The sequence below is a fragment of the Pithys albifrons genome, chromosome 6, assembly GCF_047495875.1.
Source record: "Pithys albifrons albifrons isolate INPA30051 chromosome 6, PitAlb_v1, whole genome shotgun sequence".
NCBI classification, from domain to species: domain Eukaryota; kingdom Metazoa; phylum Chordata; class Aves; order Passeriformes; family Thamnophilidae; genus Pithys; species Pithys albifrons.
Genome location: NC_092463.1, coordinates 31131020 through 31148606, shown reverse-complemented (window position 1 = coordinate 31148606; position 17587 = coordinate 31131020).

The following is a 17587-nucleotide window of genomic DNA, read 5'->3' as shown; positions in this document are numbered from 1 at the left end:
CTTGACTCACAAGATCCACTCTGTTGACCAGCACTAGATCAAGGAGGGCATCTTTCTGAGTCTACTTCTCTAGGACCTGTTCCTTAAAGTTGTTATTCAGGTTATTTTTGAGCCTGCCTGGAGGTATCTTACTGAAATCTGAAATTAGTCAAGGGCTCTGCCTTGCAGGGAGGTCTAGAAAGCCCACCAAGGTATTGTTAGCCTATAGAGGCATCACAGCATCACTTATGGCCCACCCTTGAACAGGAAGAGCGGCTCCAGGGCTGTAATTCACTCCTGGTTGGCATAACCCTGTGTCCCTCGACTATTCTGAAAATACAGTCTTGCTAAGGGGTCCTGCAGCTGCTATTGCTGCCAGCCGCCACTGGTGAATCTGTCTTTGTTTCTACTACGTGCTCTCTCTGTCTCTTTATTATTTTCCAAAGGGAAAGCCTTTTCTGTCACCCAAAACAATGCACGCAACACTCTTAAAGAAACAGTGTCCTGGTTTTCCTTGTGTTGAGACAGGCAGAAGCTTAAAGCACCTCTCTTCTAAGTAGTATTGCACTGCTCAGCTGAAACTGTATAGCCTTTGGGTTAAACAAAGCAGAGGAAAAAAATCTCTCATTAACTTCTTTATTGAAAGACCTTGTCTGTGACACTTTTTATAGACTCTAAAGGACAGAGTTTAGTCGGCTAGTTACCCTACTTGAATGGATTTCCATTCTGTGTTCCTCAGGATGAAACATTCTTCAAGTTTCAATGCCATCTGTAGATGTCACCAACAGTGTCTCTCTTTCAGGAAATGGATTGTTTTTTAAATGTAATGTTCAACTCTTCAAATTCAATGATTGCTCTTGCATAATCTTGGTTTTGTGCAAGATAGGTTACATGGTGGAATGGGATTTATCTTTCTAAAAGTAGTAACTTTTTTAAAAAGCTGGGTTTTTTTCACCTTGCTTCATATTGTTCAGAACTTCAAAGAATACAGTTCTTTATAACTTTTCAATCTTTCCTCCTCTACTGAGATGTTTTTACTATGAGTGTAATTCATATACTTGGGAGTCTCGTACATGAAACCGCTTTTCCAGAAGATATAAATCCCATGGATATAAAGTACTTACTATTTGGCTAAATAAAATGAAAACTTTAGAATCCTAAGCATAAATAAATGGTGATAAGTCATCTCTCTCAATTTCACCAACACCTATAATTTTAGAAAATTGTTTTTCAAGATTATTACTAGATTCATTAATTCATCTTTTCCCATCAGAACTAAGAAGTTAGAAGATATTCAAGACTAGAATCAAATTTCACAGTTTGATAAGGAACTAACAGATCTCAGAGAACCAAGAGGTGTGAGTGTTCTCACAGTAAACATTGAGTGACTGAATACTAATCTTTAACAAAGAGAATAATATGAGCTTTTAGGTAATAACTTATTTCTAATACTAAAGACTGGCTGACAAAACAGAATTTATTTTTGTTACTTACAAATATAGATCAGTTTATTATAGTTAAAATAGCTTTATGATCTAGTGGACTAAATATAATAAAAACTAGAAAATTCTGAGTTCTAATTGCTACTTTGATATCTATGTAGCTTTTCTTACACAAATTGTACAGATGTATTATGTTTAACTTATGCTAACCATAAAAAATATATGGTTCATAAATACTCACACTTCTTGCCTCTGTGAGATGTTGTGATAATTAGTAAAAGTTTGTTTAGTTAGTAGTAATCTTGAAATTCTTAATAATTTTCCACTTATTCTCTTCTATTGATATTTAATTTTTAAAAAGTAGTTTGGAGTAAGATAAACCGAACTAGTCTCTGAAAACTAATATCATGCACATAATTTTTAGTAAACACAGAATTAATAATTTAGAGTTAGATGTTGGAAACACTTGTTTGGTGTGCAGATTTAACATGGTAACTCATTTTTAATGTTTGATCTTGTTTCTTCCGGTTTGAATATATGTCAGTGATGCAAGCGGGCCACATATTTATAAGAAAGTTTATTGGCTTACATGAATAGCTTCTTTAATAATTTATAGAGATCTTTGAAGATGTTAAGCTTCATACAGGACATATGAAAGATGGGTATGTTTTAGAGCATTAAAATTATTTGGAAATAATAACATTATTATGGTCATAAACACATAAAATAAATAGAGAGAAAGCAGCATGGGATGCAACAAGGATAATGAACATACATATATGATGACAGAATATCTGGTTTTACATAGTAGCCAGTCTTTTTAAATGGTAAGTATACTACAGTTAGAGAACCACAGAGGTTGCCTGAGAAGACATCTTGATTTCAGAAAAACAATAGAGATTATGCACTAGAGATCACCAAAGACACAAAGACCCCAATATTAAAAGAAATTAATTTTCCATAGCATACCAAATAAAACATATTTAGCTACATAATGGAAAGTCAGATTTCATATACAAATATGAAATATTTAGTTTAGCAGTAACTAGGCAGTGAGTGTTGAACAATGTGAGCAGGGATAGTTGTTAGGAAAGAGTAAGACTTAAAGTTACAAAAAAACCCCAAACATTACCACAATTTTACTGTAGAAAATGTCTGATGATAGAACACATAAAGTAGATATCATGGGAAACAAAGTTTAGTAAACAAAATAAACTGCACATCTGGATTTTTTGTAAATATTTTGTTCATTTTAGTATTTTTTTAATTAAATGCCCCAAAGATATCTTTTAGGTGAGTACAAACAGAGGGACAGGGTATTTTTCTGTACACAAATAGATCGTGATGGGAAGAAAGACAGTACTGATTACAAGTACAAGGCAGTAGAGACAAGGCAATAAATCACCTGAAAATTGAACTTTATAAAGAAGGAAACATAAGGCATAAAAGTGTATCATGTATTACAAATAAATTGTGAAATAATAGCACTGAATTAAAGCTATATACTTGCAAAGACATTTGGAGAATGTTTGGGGGGTTTATTTAATGGTATTTAATTTCAAATTTTATTTGAAAACTTCTCATATTGTGAGAAAAACTTGAGCATCTAATACAGTGTTCAATGTTACATATGCTACATTTCTTTTCGTAAAGCCAGGTTATTGAATGAGCTTGAAACAGGAAGATACCTATATTACATACAGAGATAGATTTCTAACTTATTTAAGGTAATAATCACCTGTCCACTGAGTTGGATGTTCTTTTGATCAGGTCTCTGCTTTCTTGTATTTTGTGCACCGGATTATTGATTGCTACCACTACTTTTATATATTAAAGGTCCTTAAAGAACTCTCCCTTTAGATTAATTATTTCTCTTAGTAACATACAGAGAAAAATCCTAAAAGTCTGTTTAACAGACTGCAATGTCAATCATTTACCAAAAGTGCAGTACAAACACACTTATTACAAGTACTTATGTTACTTGAATAGGCATTCAGATGGCTGCTCTCTACAACAACAAGCTAATACATGCAACATTTTAAAGAAAAAAATTAAAAAGCAAATGTACAACTTTTTTACTCTAGGTCAAATAGCATTTTTGGATAAAAAAATAATCCTTTTGTCATTTTGAAACTGAAGAGAAATTTTCCCTGTCTACAGAGGCTCACCTCATTTTAAGTCAAAATTACTCCCCTCTGTCAGAAAACTGAGCTGTCATTCAAACTATACAGATGCCTTTATTTCTTTGAAACACTACAAAGGGTCATAATCTGAAGTAGAGTTATCCCGGAAAATATTTTCATTAGCTGAGTTATTCACTCAGTTTACAGAGTTTGGTTTTTTCTTTTTCTTCATTAGAAAACAACCTCTACTTGCACAATGTTTACGTAAATGTTACTTAAATATTACTAAATGTTTTTCTTCTTCAATATGCAGTGCATATCTTCTGTCCTGAAAGTGTAGAATACTTCCTAGAGAAATTTGTGTTGCAATATATCTTAAAACCAGTGAAGTTGGACAGCGTCTCTTTAGCAGCCCATTTGCAATCTATTATCCATGGACTTAGATGATAATTTTTCCAGCTCTTGAGAGCATCTTTAATTAGGCACCAAAACCCAACCCAGTCAAGGTATTTATATGGCAGATTTTCAAGACGTAAAAAATTTCTGTAATAAGTCATGAAGTTTAAAACTGAAATGCAAGGGGTGGGTCATACAAACATATAAAAACATCCTCAACATCTTCTGTGTTCAACCATGAACAATATAAACCCCAAATCACTTGCAATAAATTCATTAAAATCTGAGCAGTTTTGGTGAAATATTACAGAATTGGAACAGAGGAAAAATACATTGTCTTTAAAAAAAAAGAAAAAAAATTTTGGTGGGAGAAAAGGAAACATTCAGAAGAGCAAAGCTGAATTATGACCGTGGCCTAGCTGGAACTTAGGAAACAAGCACATTACGTTACAGTTTCTGAAAAAAATAGCCCTTAATACATATGGGGGGTTTAGTGAAAGGAGAGCATAAACTTAGCTTTCATGCTTTCATGATCCTTTTTATTTATTGTATTCTGGTTTTTTCTTCCTCTCACTCCAAAAAGAAAAAATCTAGGAGCTTCTAATGTGGAATTAATGCAGTATTTCACAGATATGCTGGTATAGCAGTTCTCTAATTTCAAATAAAAATATTTAGATTCCCTGGAAACAGAAGTTTAGGTCTTGTCCAGGTTAACTCAGGTCATTAGTTTTAAAAAGTGGATACACTGAGTGTAATGACAAATGTAGTGTGTAAAATTGAATCAAGGTATAACAAGTGCAATTCTTTCTTGTTTTTTAATGTGGACAATAAAGGTCCTACCACATTTTAATAAGAAATGATTCTGCCAGTAAATGCAGACAAAAATGTCCCCTTGTGTTGTTCTTCTCAGACTTCTGTGTAAAAAAAAGAAAATATCTTGCCCATGTGAGGAGACTCAGCTTATGCAGTGCCAAACACAATATTTTTTTATAATCTGCCAAATATTGTGAAACAATAAGCTTCTTAGAAAATTAACTACAAATCTTATATGGTCTCTTTTTATCAATTACTTTCAGAGACTTTGTTAAGCATGTGTAGATTGATGAATGTTGAATACTCACCTATTCTTTAATATCTGCAAAAGACTTAAGTCCTGCAGAAAACTTCTGTGTAGCTGGTTCTTGGATTTTATTTGTTTAATTGCTGGATCAAGTATTGGTTTTATCCTAAATGAATCAGAGATCATTATAATGAAATATATTGTTGGTTTGTTACTTTAAGAGAACTACACAGGTGCCAGATCTACTATTGTCCAAGTGACACAGGGACAGACTTATTGAATCTTCATTCTGCTTTTGTGTGTTTGCCTTGTCAGTGGCTAACCTTCTTATGGTGAAAGAACTTTACCAGCCTCTTTGCAACCTCTCAGGTTTTAAAGATACCGCAAACCACTGACCACTAGTCCCCAATTATCCACTCCCAGTTATCTCACAGAGACAAAACTAATATTTCAAAACGCTCTACTCGATTGTATATTGTGTTCTCAAGAAAAATGTTCTGTTATTTCATCTTTTTCTGTAAATATACATTTTTTCCCTGAGTGTCGTTTCCTCAAAGTACCTGGGATTATCAACCCTATAAAAAGGGGGCTGTAGAGCCCTGATACAAAGGCTATGGGACAATTTCCATTACGCAATCAAGGAAGCTCAATATTTTTCGTGTATGACCAAACCTCGCGAATGAAGATTTGGGAAGGGCTCTCCCCACGTGGGTGTGCCCTTCAAGCCTGCGCAGTGGATTTTTTAGGTGAGGCACAGCGTGTACAGAAATGGCCCCACCATTTCAGTCCTACGCTCCATCTGCCATGGCCGAGTGAGCTCGGACAGTGACAGTGAAGTCCTTGTGACTGTCACAGCACCCGGTACTAACTGGGGCTGACCCTGCTGAGCATCCGAGATGTGACGGGATGGAATGGCAGGGAGGCTTTGAACTGCCTGGTACAGACTCCACTGAGACTCGAACTCATGACCTTGCAATCCAGAGTCCGGAGTGCTTGCCATTACACCATGGGACTGCCCCAATGAAGCTTAATAAAGTGTTCAAGAACTTGCATTCTGAGCACTTTTCTTACGTACAGAGAATTCCAGCTGAAGAAAGTTCTGCTTTAAAATCTGTTTGTAGTGTGGGTAGCCCTTAACAAGTATTCACTCATGTATTCCATGAAAGAACCTCAACAGACTTGGGTATTTATTTTAGTATAGATAAGATGCTAGGCTTTGAATTAACAGCTTTATTTCACATGTGTATTGAAACTTCCTGAAACCACTTGGGTTTTAAAGAAAGAAGAAGCAATCTAATGAGAAGACATTCCTTTTATTTTCATGATTGCTTAACCCAGTTTTTTGGGGTCCCTTCTATTTGAGCTCCTAGCAACTGTATAGGTGGCTTTGTTCTTTTGTTTGTATTTGGGTGAGCATTTCTTATCTTATTTAAAGCAGATTGAACAACACCTATGAATATGTCAATGACATATAAATCAAAATGAAATAGAATCATATCTGCTTAGTTTAGAAACATGAACAAAAGAATAACAATAAAGAATACCAAATCTGAGGAAAAAAATGATATAGTTATCTAATGTTTCCACAGTATGCAACCGCTTCTCCACAACCTGGAAAATTACAGCCACTTTTAATATTGCAAAAATACTTTTTTAATCTCCAAAACAAGCAATAACTATGAAGTAACTGGGCTATATATACAAATGAAACAGTAGAATAACATGAAATTAAAAAAAAATGGCTCCTCACCTTCCCTTCATTTATTATGATGTTGCATAATAAGACTGTGTTTCCAATGAGCTAAGTACTGTATAAACCAGTTTTGTAGTGCTAAATATAAGACAACACTAAGAAAGCCTAGACTATATTCTGTTGCTACCAGCATCAAAGAATCTGTGTGTTTCATTAGAGCCATCATTCCTACTTCTTGGGCATTTATTTGAATAATCTTATGAGGTTGCATATTTGTAAATTGAAAACCTGACAGAAAAATCAAAACCTGGCCCTTGGTGAAGAGGAAAATTCTTAACTCATTTTCTGCTTCTCGTGTTTTCCTCTCACTCTTTGATTAAATCAACACTAGAATCATGGGTTGGAATATTCTACATTTGTTTGCCTAAAACAGTGTATTCTCTTTGATTGCCCTCTAAGAATTGATGACAGTTCAAGAAATATTTATCAGAGGAATCATAGATTTTCTTCTCTTTTATATATATATATTTATATTTTTTATATATATTTTTGTATGCATGTGTATGTGTGTGTGTATACATATATGTATATATATATGTGATTATGTATACAAACAAAGGATAGTTATTGCCTAAAACAACAGTGTTTTCTATGAAAACTGTAATTCTTTAGGCTTAAAACAAAAGCAATTTCAATATCCCATGTTACAGTTCCAGGTAGACCAACAGCCTTGAGACACTTTTATCATTAAGAAAAGAGCTGAGAGTGTTTTCACATGGACTTTTCTGCATTTTTCTGTGCCTTTTCTTTGTTTTACAAAGTGCTGAAGGAAAACAGTGCTGTAAATCTATAAATCAGGTTTGTGGTATAAATTGGGAAGTGAAATTTTGAAGTACCTTCTGGTTTTAAAAATATATTTGAGTTTAAATGTGTTTTCTAAACCATTTGATTCAAATACACCCTGTTACTGGTTAAAGCGAAATAGACCCAGTCAAATACCAAATTTGGCAAATATGTATAAATTCAAATATTTAGATTTTAAATGGAAAATTAAATCAAGGATATTCCTGGAAAATGGGAAATGTGATTTATTGCCTTTGTTTTTTCTCCAAAATAACACAAGTACCTCTATCAGAGTAGGTACATTGATTTTTGACATTAAATTATTGTCAATCAACCAAGAAGAATGAGTGTAAAGTTGATTACACACAAATGTTCACCTACATCTTTTCATAATTGCTGAAGTTTTGCATTGCAAATCTGTCTTAACTATGTATTTGCATAATATAAACCGAGTTCATTTTATATCAATAGTGATGGAGATATTATTGGATTTTGTATCTTCATATCAATGAGACATCCTGTTCTGTCTGATCTAGAAAAATGCACAGTACCACCAGAACACAGTTTCCACATAGTACTAAACATTAGGTAAGAAGAAAGAATTATATTCTGTGTATTAGAATGCATATTGTGTATTTATACAGAGATGTATTATATACTATATTGTAAAAATAATTCTGGATGTAATTTACTCTAGAGTTTGCAGTGGATTTTAAACTTTTAGAACTTGGTAGACATTAGTAGCAGAAAATCCATTGAGGAAGAGATTATGCCAGTAGAGAGTTATTTGTGTAATTAATATAATATACTAGGTTGTAATATTGTTGCAACATTACAGTATAATGGTTAATTCTTATTGGTCTAATATATCTTTAGATGGTATAATGAAGTTTTACTATAAAAGCACTATAACTAGATATATATTGCATTTCTGTATTTTTCTGGAAAACTGGAAAAAAAATTAGGTGGGATTTTAATGTGGAAGAATTTGTGCCCACTAGGGATGTGTTTCTAAACAGGAAAGTCTATGTCGTTGTGAAAAAGGCTGAAAATTTCCAGGAAAAGGCATTGTTCTCTTTCGGGAATAGACTAGTTTAAAGCATTCCTTTGAAAGAGAAGGAAGTTACTTAGCCTAGGAGGGAATAGAAGGTCAGACAGAATGAATGTTAAAGACTGAAGATTCGTTGCTGCCCAAGCATGTAAACTTTCATAATTTTTAATAAAAATATCTTGCTAAGCAGCATTTTGGCATTTTCTAGTTCTAGGGACCTGGACAAATTCCAATTCATGTTAATTACATTGTTATTTACTCTCCCTCCCTGAAACTACCATTACTTTCTTCATCATTCTTTCACATCCTGTCCAGAACTACCAAGAGTTTCTATATCAACAGGACTTACATTCTAAATAGAGCTAGCGACAAGAACCTTTAATCTAAAATGGTTGTTTAAAGTCCAGAATCATGCAAACAAGCTGAGCCTCATTTTTCCCCAATTTTTTGTCTAAGAAGAAATGTGATTTAAACAATTTTTTCCTTGTTAGGTTAAGCATCATGTCTAACCCGAAAGATCTCTTTTCAATTTTATGGTTCACTCAAATTTTGTGACCAGCATATTTGAAATTATCAGTGAGTCAACTATTTAAATTAATGGAATTTAATGGAATTAATGGTATGATTTTACTAGACAAAGAAATATTCTCACTGGATTATTTGAAATTTTATGGTGTCAGCAGCAATATATTAGAAGGGACTGAGAATTAATCTGGGAGGTGACACAATTGCTTGCACTGTAACCCATTTGAAATGTTGCACAATTTCCCCTATACTTGCTTATGCTGATGGAGGGTTGAAACCCAATAGTTTTCTGACATGCTAATATTTAAAAAAAGCCTAAACAGTCAGCTGGAGGTATCTACATTGCTACAGTGTACAAAATCCTTTAAAGTTAATTACAAGTGTCGCTCAATTCAGTAAAATTTTCCTCCATCCTGTCCAGACACAAGGTGTGGTTACTGCTGCAGAGTGGCCTCGTACTGGTGAGAGCAGAATGACGCTAAGGGAGTGCAACCAGTTTACACCCAACTTACCCCTTCTGGAGGCCTGGAGTTACTGTGGTCAGAAGGGAAAATGAACTGCTACTCTGGAGAAATTCAGGCCCAGACTAACAATGGAGATTGCAGCATTGTGAAACAACTCTTCACAGTACTACCTTTGCAGAACAAATTTCACCTAAAACATATGGAAATCAAATCAGTAATGGAAACAGATGGAAAGCAAATCAGTAAATGATACTCAGAAAGTCAACATTTTAAAAACAAAAAGAAATTTGCATTTAAAATGTCAGAACCTATTTTCAAAGTGTATCGAGAGCAAAGGAAATCAGACACAGAAATTTGAAACTTACTTTTTTTCTGCAACCTAAGGCAGCACTTGTCCATATTTATAGATTGCTCTCTGATCTGATCTCAATGAACAGTTCACTAGGTACAATAGAATAAGTTACAGAGAAAAAGGCAAACTATGGTACATACCTCAAGATATATTGTTGGGAATTTCTTCTTTGAAAACCAGCAGTGCTTTTATTCAAAGCATTTTCAATTGCTAGGCTCATCCTTTCTTATCAAGTTATTTTTCTCTTAGTTATGCCTGTGAGCCTCAGTTCAATACCCCACAGATCTCTGTAGTTATTTTCAGGCAAGTACCATAGAAATTCCCAAAGATACAAACACAGCAGATTCACATGGCAATCCTGCAAATGTGGTCTAGTTCTGGAACTGTATGTGTTATCTCAGTGCGACAGCAAAGTCTATTTCTTAACAGTGAAGCATGGAACTTATTCATTGTGTTGCTAATGTAGTCCAAATGATAATAATCTGACTTCACAAAATATCCTATTGTGTTCTAATTGGAGTCTAATCCTGCAAATTTCATGCAGACCCTACTGATTTTAGAGAGCGATTTCCCAGTTAAAAGACTGTACATGTGATTCAGGAATTTAAATATTTTCTCCTTATTTTTTCCTTTTATGTCACTTCGAGTATCTGTGTATTATTATGAACTTTCAATCAAATTTATGATAGGCTACATGTGGCGAATTATATCTATATTTGCTGAAACTTATAAAACACAATTACATAGTTTTAATGCAAAGAATCAAGGATAGTATATCTCAAAATGTTTGTGTTTTAGCAGTAAACACATTCCAACTGTGACATGTGTGGCTGAATTTCCATTTTCTTGCTATCAGATGTAGCAAGTCACCAGATCCAAAATATATTAGGAAGTAACCACAGGACACATGTACATCAAACATATAATTTAAAAAAGATTTTGATTGAACAAATCCTAAATGAAAGCAATTCAAAAGTTTTTATGAAGTCACTGCTAAAAAATATTCTTTGTTCACTCTAGATAGAGAGTTTTATTGTGGCATACATACTTCCAGAATGGATTTTTCCCCCTTATTTCTGTATTTCAGTTATCTTACTGACCAGACCAGCTCATTTTCATTTTCTAAACTATAACACTAGTTGAGATACAAGAAACTTCAGATTCTTACCAAATAATATTTCTTCTCTTCTTAGTTTTGTGCATTTCTGCATTGATCTTATTTGCCAACAAAAGAAACAACACTTTTTAAGTGTTGCCATCTCAGAAAAAATTAAGTAGTACATTATTTCCATGCTTATCTCCACTAAATTGTAGTGCCTTCTAAACTATTTCTTAGTAACTAGCTAATTGTGTATACCTAAAACAATCTACATCTTCTGAACCTTTCAGGGCCAGAACAAATGTTAGTCATATCCCAAAATCCCAAATATCATTCTGTTGTTAACTAAGCAATTTTAAGGAGAATTCAAAGACCCTTCTACCTGTTTTCTGGAAACAAAACAGTAGGAATATAAACCTTATTTGGAAACCTGTACAGTTTGTGATGTAGATGTTTCCAAATATAACCTCTTCCATGGCTGGAATAGGAAGTAAGTATTGTGTCTCTATGGATAACGCATACAAGATCTAAAGATTTCCAGCTATTTCCAGATACAGCTTGCAGGGAAAACAAACCCATATTTTGCTGGAATCTGTTGAGAGATATGCTTTCATGAAACATTGTTTTTGACTTATTGCTAGTTTCCCCCCAAGCATCTGTTCGTCTGAAAATTCACAGCCAACTGCACCCACTTCATTGGCCCTGATGTCCTCAGTCCTGTTACTCTGTACTGTTTTATTCAGTTCTGAGTGCTGTCTCATCTGCTGGAGATTGCTCAGGACAAACTTTCTGAGAGGGGTAAGAGCTGCCAAGAAGTGGTTTAGTGTCTGTCGACAGAAAATTTACAATGAAAGCATAATATAATTTTGGTTACGGCTGTGTGCTTCATTTAAGACTGCACTTCAAGCACGTGGCTGTCTATAGAAATTGTAGCTACACTTTCTGTTGTGCAGAGGTTTCAGAATGTAGGATATCCATATTCTATAGTAACTCTTGTCTTTTGGGAAATCTAACATTAGTCCGAACAGCTCCACTGAGAAAAAATATTGAAGTTTATCGCTGTCCATGGCATGGGGGTTGGAACTAGATCTTTAAGGTCCTTTCCAACCTAAACCATGTGATTCTATGAATCTAAGCTGGTCTTTTCCCAGTAATGTTGCAAACCTCTGTGCCTCATTTAAATTTTTGAGAACACTGTCCATTGTTCTTTGTCCTACAATAACTTGAAACACTGAGTTTGAATGGTATGTTGAATTGTTTTGACTAGGAACTGGTCTGTCTTCTAAGCTCTTGAGGGAGGGGGTAAGAAAATCTTCAGGCTTTCAAAATTAATCTAAAAACTTACAACAAGGAATATAGATGAAAAGGAGGCAGTATCCAATCTCTGGCATCTATATTTGAGTGTGTGATTGCCAATTGTCCTGCAGCGAAAGTACTACTAAACTTGAGGAACAGTTGAAGTGTGTCAATGAGTGGAGAAGTGGTACACAGCAACACGACTCATATTAGTCTACTTCAATTGCATACAAGTGGAATAACCCTGATTTTTGTCCATTTAGGGTTTTTCCTCTCATTCTCTCAGTATCACTCTGTATAAAATGAAAGTCATGTTATCATTAAGGTATTTCAAATTCTTGCAAAGATGCATTGATGCATCTTATTCACGAACAGTAAGTTTAACATTAACATTTATATAGCCTTGAGATTTTTGAAACTACTTTAAATCTGAATTTATTCTCCATTAACTGTTTTGAGGCAGCAGTGGTGGTTCACTTGTCCTTGCAAATCACATAATTTGGTTCAGAATTTGCCTCAGCAGAACAACCTTTTATTTATGGCAATACTGAACTGCCAAAACTCTTTTTCCAGGGTACCCATCTGCGAAGAAAATGGACAGAGGACAAAGGAACAGCCTTTAATATTTTCAGTCATCAGATATTGCCTAGGTTAAATAATGGGAAGCACACACCTATGCCTACACAAAATACAACTAACTGCTTTGCATTTCAGCCAGCTCCTTAAAATATGCCAATATAACCAAGCATCTCAACATCACTAACCTCTGTAAAATGCTATAGGAAAAAGTGGCCTAAACAAATGAAATGTTGATCTGCTTTTTATTAATTTCATTTTTTATCTTCTTGTGTACAGACGTTTGACAGCTGTGACATTCATGGGCAATGCATTTGAAAAAGAAGACATAAATATTCAGAGACATATTAGAATGCTGTTCAATGTAAGCACCTGTCTACTTAGTGTTGACAGAAAATCATTTACTTTGCTTTATGCATGTTCTCCCCAGAGACTACAGAGGTCCTATTTTATTTAAAGAGCTGGTCCCAACATCAGTACTAGCTCTTGAAAATGCAATATATACATCTAATTATATTTATTAAGGAAACAATTTTGGGTTATATTTTCAAAACTACGGAAACAATTATTTCAGTCTCTACTTCAGAATTTCCTTACCTGGGGAAAGGGAAGTAGAAAGAGAAAGGGGAATAAGAAGTAGAAAAAGCATGACCTCATGATGTCTTTAATTATGACATCACAAAAGATGATACATAAAACATAATGTCATGAAAATAAAATATAAAAAGATAGATGTAATGAAAAATGTATCACTGTCTAATCCGTTTAATGGCTAGTGCTCATGTAGTAACACTAAGTTTAATAATTGACATAAATGCAGGTTATGTAAAAATAAGAAATAACAAGGTATTCAAGGTCAGGGTATCTTGAAAAAATCTACTTAAGCATTAGGAAAGGTACACTCTTTCCAGCCTTTTGAGGGAAGGGGAAGGGCAAGGGAAGGAAAAAGGAAAGGAAGAAGGAAGAAGGAAAAATGAAAAGAAGAAGGAAAAGGGGAAAAAGCGAAAAAAGAAAAGAAAAGGGGAAAGGGGGGAAAAAGGGAAGGGAAAAAGAGGGGAAAAGGAAAGGAAAAAAGGGGGGGAAAAGGAAAGGGGAAAAGGAAAGGGAAAGGGAAAGGGAAAGGGAAAGGGAAAGGGAAAGGGAAAGGGAAAGGGAAAGGGAAAGGGAAAGGGAAAGGGAAAGGGAAAGGGAAAGGGAAAGGGAAAGGAGCCTAATGTTTGGCCCAAACACTTCATTCCATTTTATTTCACCTGACAGGAGTAAGTAATGATGTTAGCTCAGCCCTGATCACGGAGCGTGAGTGAGTGGGGGAGGTTTGAGTAGAGCATAAAATTCTTGTAACCAGCTTCAGACGCCACAAACCCTGACAATGCTGCCACCTATGGACCAAACGTGCCAAGATCAGCTCTGCAGATCCCTCCACAGACACAGCCTTAGCGACGAAAGGAGCAGAATTGTATGAGAAAATTCAGACTCCTGCAGATGGTTAATTCACCTGGTGAACTGATGGAGCGGCTACTTTGGTTTAGCTAGCTCAATGCTTTTATATAATTTAATTAGGATCGTCATACAGCAACCCAACCTGCCTACAGAAATTATGAGCTGCAAGACCAGACCCCATATGAACTCTTTTGCTCAATTAAAGCTAAGCAGCTTTTCGAAGAAAGATTTTTTTTTCCTAAAATTGCACACAAGGAGCAATGGAGCATGATATGCCTTTTTCACATTAAAGTAATTATGTTAAGGCAGTAACATTGGAAATACTTGATGAAATCAAAAATTTACACTGCCCTTTCAGACATTTAAGCCTGTCCTTTAAAAGATATTGGCACAATTTTCCAATGCTGTGGAAGAAACATGGGTGATTAGATCTAATGCCTTCAGATCTCTTCATATCATTCTCCTAATATTAGTATTTGCTACTAAAATACCGTGAATAGTCCAGAAAATTAATTTCTTAAATAAATAAATAAATAAATATCTGTATTTATACATATATAATTTCATTTTTTCCAATTTATACTACATATATTTCATATAATAAATCATTATTGAAATTTTATTGTCACTTCTCACAAGTTGTCTCCCTTTTCAATCTTACAATCCTTACTAAGAAGCTAATTCACCCAGCCAAAGGAAAATAGCCTTAAACTGATTTTCTTCTCAACTTTAAAAAAATAAAATAAAATAAAATTTAAAATAAAATAATTAAAAAAATATTCCTTACCTAATCTGCCAATGCTTTACTGTTATACAGCAAATAAAGCATGATGAATAGGGTGCAGCGATGGGCAAGCTGATAGATTGTTATCTATGTAGTTGTGAAGGGGCTGATGACCACAGAAGGGTGAGCAAATCTTGGGAGCCACTTGCTACGCCCAAAGCTATCTCTGCATATTGCATTGCAATCACTGAACAAATTGAAGAAGCAGCAATCTGACAGGATTCAAAGTAGACAGACATGGTCCTGGAACCCAGGCTCCAGAAAAAGGTAGTATTTCTAACAGCCTGTAAGTTATTGGCTATCTGTAGCTCCATGGAACACCTACTTGTGTTTTTGGAGCACCTTTTCAAAGCAACAGATATTCCTAATGTCTTGTACCAGAACATTACGGTAAATCATGATAATATTTGCCATGTCCAGGTGAGGTCCTTAGAAATGAGCACCTGTGAAGAGGACAGGAGAAACAGCATGGAAGGAAAGGAAACAATGTTTACTGTCATACACATCTCAAACATCAATCTCATCGTGGCTAGGCTTCGCGAAAGCAGATTTGGGAAGGGTTCTACCCACGTAAGTGTGCCTTCCAGCCTGCACAGGGGATTGTTTAGATGAGGCACAGTGTGCGCAGAACTGGCCCCACCCTTTCACTCCTGAGGTTCATCTGCCATGGCTGAGCGAGCTTGCACAGTGACAATGAAGTCCTTGGACTAGAACCTACAGCCCTCGGTATTCCCAGGAGGTCTTCCATTCAAGTACTAATCCGGGGTTGACCCTGCTTAGCTTCCGAGATCTGATGGGATCAGATGTCAGGAAGGCATTTAACTGTATTAAAACATCAATCTACAAAGAAGTGAATTCTACAGTTTCAAACATTTTCCCATATTTTCCATCTTTCCCTCTGAGCACTAGTAAGCTAACTTTCTAAAGTAGCATTAAACCTTCCTTACTTGGGAAATACCCTAATTAAACCAAATTTTGTTCTCATTTATTTTCATACTCCCTATGTACCAAAGGAAAGGTCCTGATACAGCTAACAAAATAAAATTGGTGTTGGTAGGCAATGTAGACTGGAGTATCAATCACACAAACTGAGTAAGAAGCACTTGAGAAGATAGACTATCTTCTTTTATGTTTTCTTGAAAGTCATATCAGAGTTATTTTTAAACATATCCGTTAGTACCTACTTATTTATTATGCACACACATAAAAGTGAGAATAAGAGTTATCATATTAAAATCAATAGAAGTACTCCTGTGATTAAAGTTTCATTTATGCTGAAATATGGCCTTACATTCTACATACACTCCATTCAATATGTGCATATTGTGAATATTAAATAATGTTAAATTACTCCCTTTTTCATAATAGAATCAGCTTGACAGTTACAATGTTCAAGCACTAAGCAGCACATATTACAATGGCAGCTCCCTATCATGAAGTAATTTTCTGCCTTTTAATATTCTTGAAATTTAGCTTTTACTAGTAGGTGAAAGGATCCTGTTTTTGAAAAGTGATTTGGCATGCTCCTTTCAACTTTACATCTAGTCAGTAAGACTACTCTTTCATGTATGTCTTTAAAGTAATGTGAGTTTTTTGGGCTAGCTCCTTCTCAGTTGTTTTTAGGAGCAGAGTGAGGATGTAGAAATTAGTTCATCCTACATTCACCTTTGAAAACAATAAAAGGGAACATCATCTTCACCTTTAATATCACCATGGAACGCTCAAGTTTGTTCCACTGGAATGGAATGGAATAGAATGGAAGGCTGGAAGGAGTAGACGAGGACAAAGAATCTTGTCTTTCACTTCTCATTAGATACTGGTTTCTCTGGTTTCCTTCTTGGACTTAAGAAGTACTAAAGGTAAGAGTACAAGCAGAGATCTTCACTGCATTTGTCCTGGGCAGCAAAACAGCACTAAGGTCTCCCTAAGCATTTAATGAAGTTGGGAGTCCATAGATTTAAGAGATGAAACAAAGAATTGCATGAATAGTGGTACAGCTAGTAAATTCTGAATAGAAGACACCTTGCTTTCATTAAATTTCACTACCAGCCAAAGAAAAGGAGGCCAACTGGCAGTTCCTAAACACCACTCTTTTAGGAATTAGTTGTTGGGGTAGACAGTGAGGCCAGAAATTCCAAGTTCAGACCTTTATCTTTTTGTTGGAGGTGTCAGAATCTCTGTGCAGTCTTCCAGGAGTATAAATTTCCATGGATGTCCTATGGCTAATTAACACCCCCCACCACACTCCTCAGGGTACTGTTAGAAATGTCTATGTTCTGAAAGACAAAACAAAAAAGTTGAAGTTATTGCATTCCTGCCACCTGAGGGTTAGTAGAGTATTTCTTTGACTCAAACCCAGATTTTATCTGTAAAAATCTGGATTTGGAAGGAAACGTATTTTTTTTTAAAAGAGAAATGATCAGGCAAATCATCTGTGATACTATTAGTTTTGACTTTATCTGAC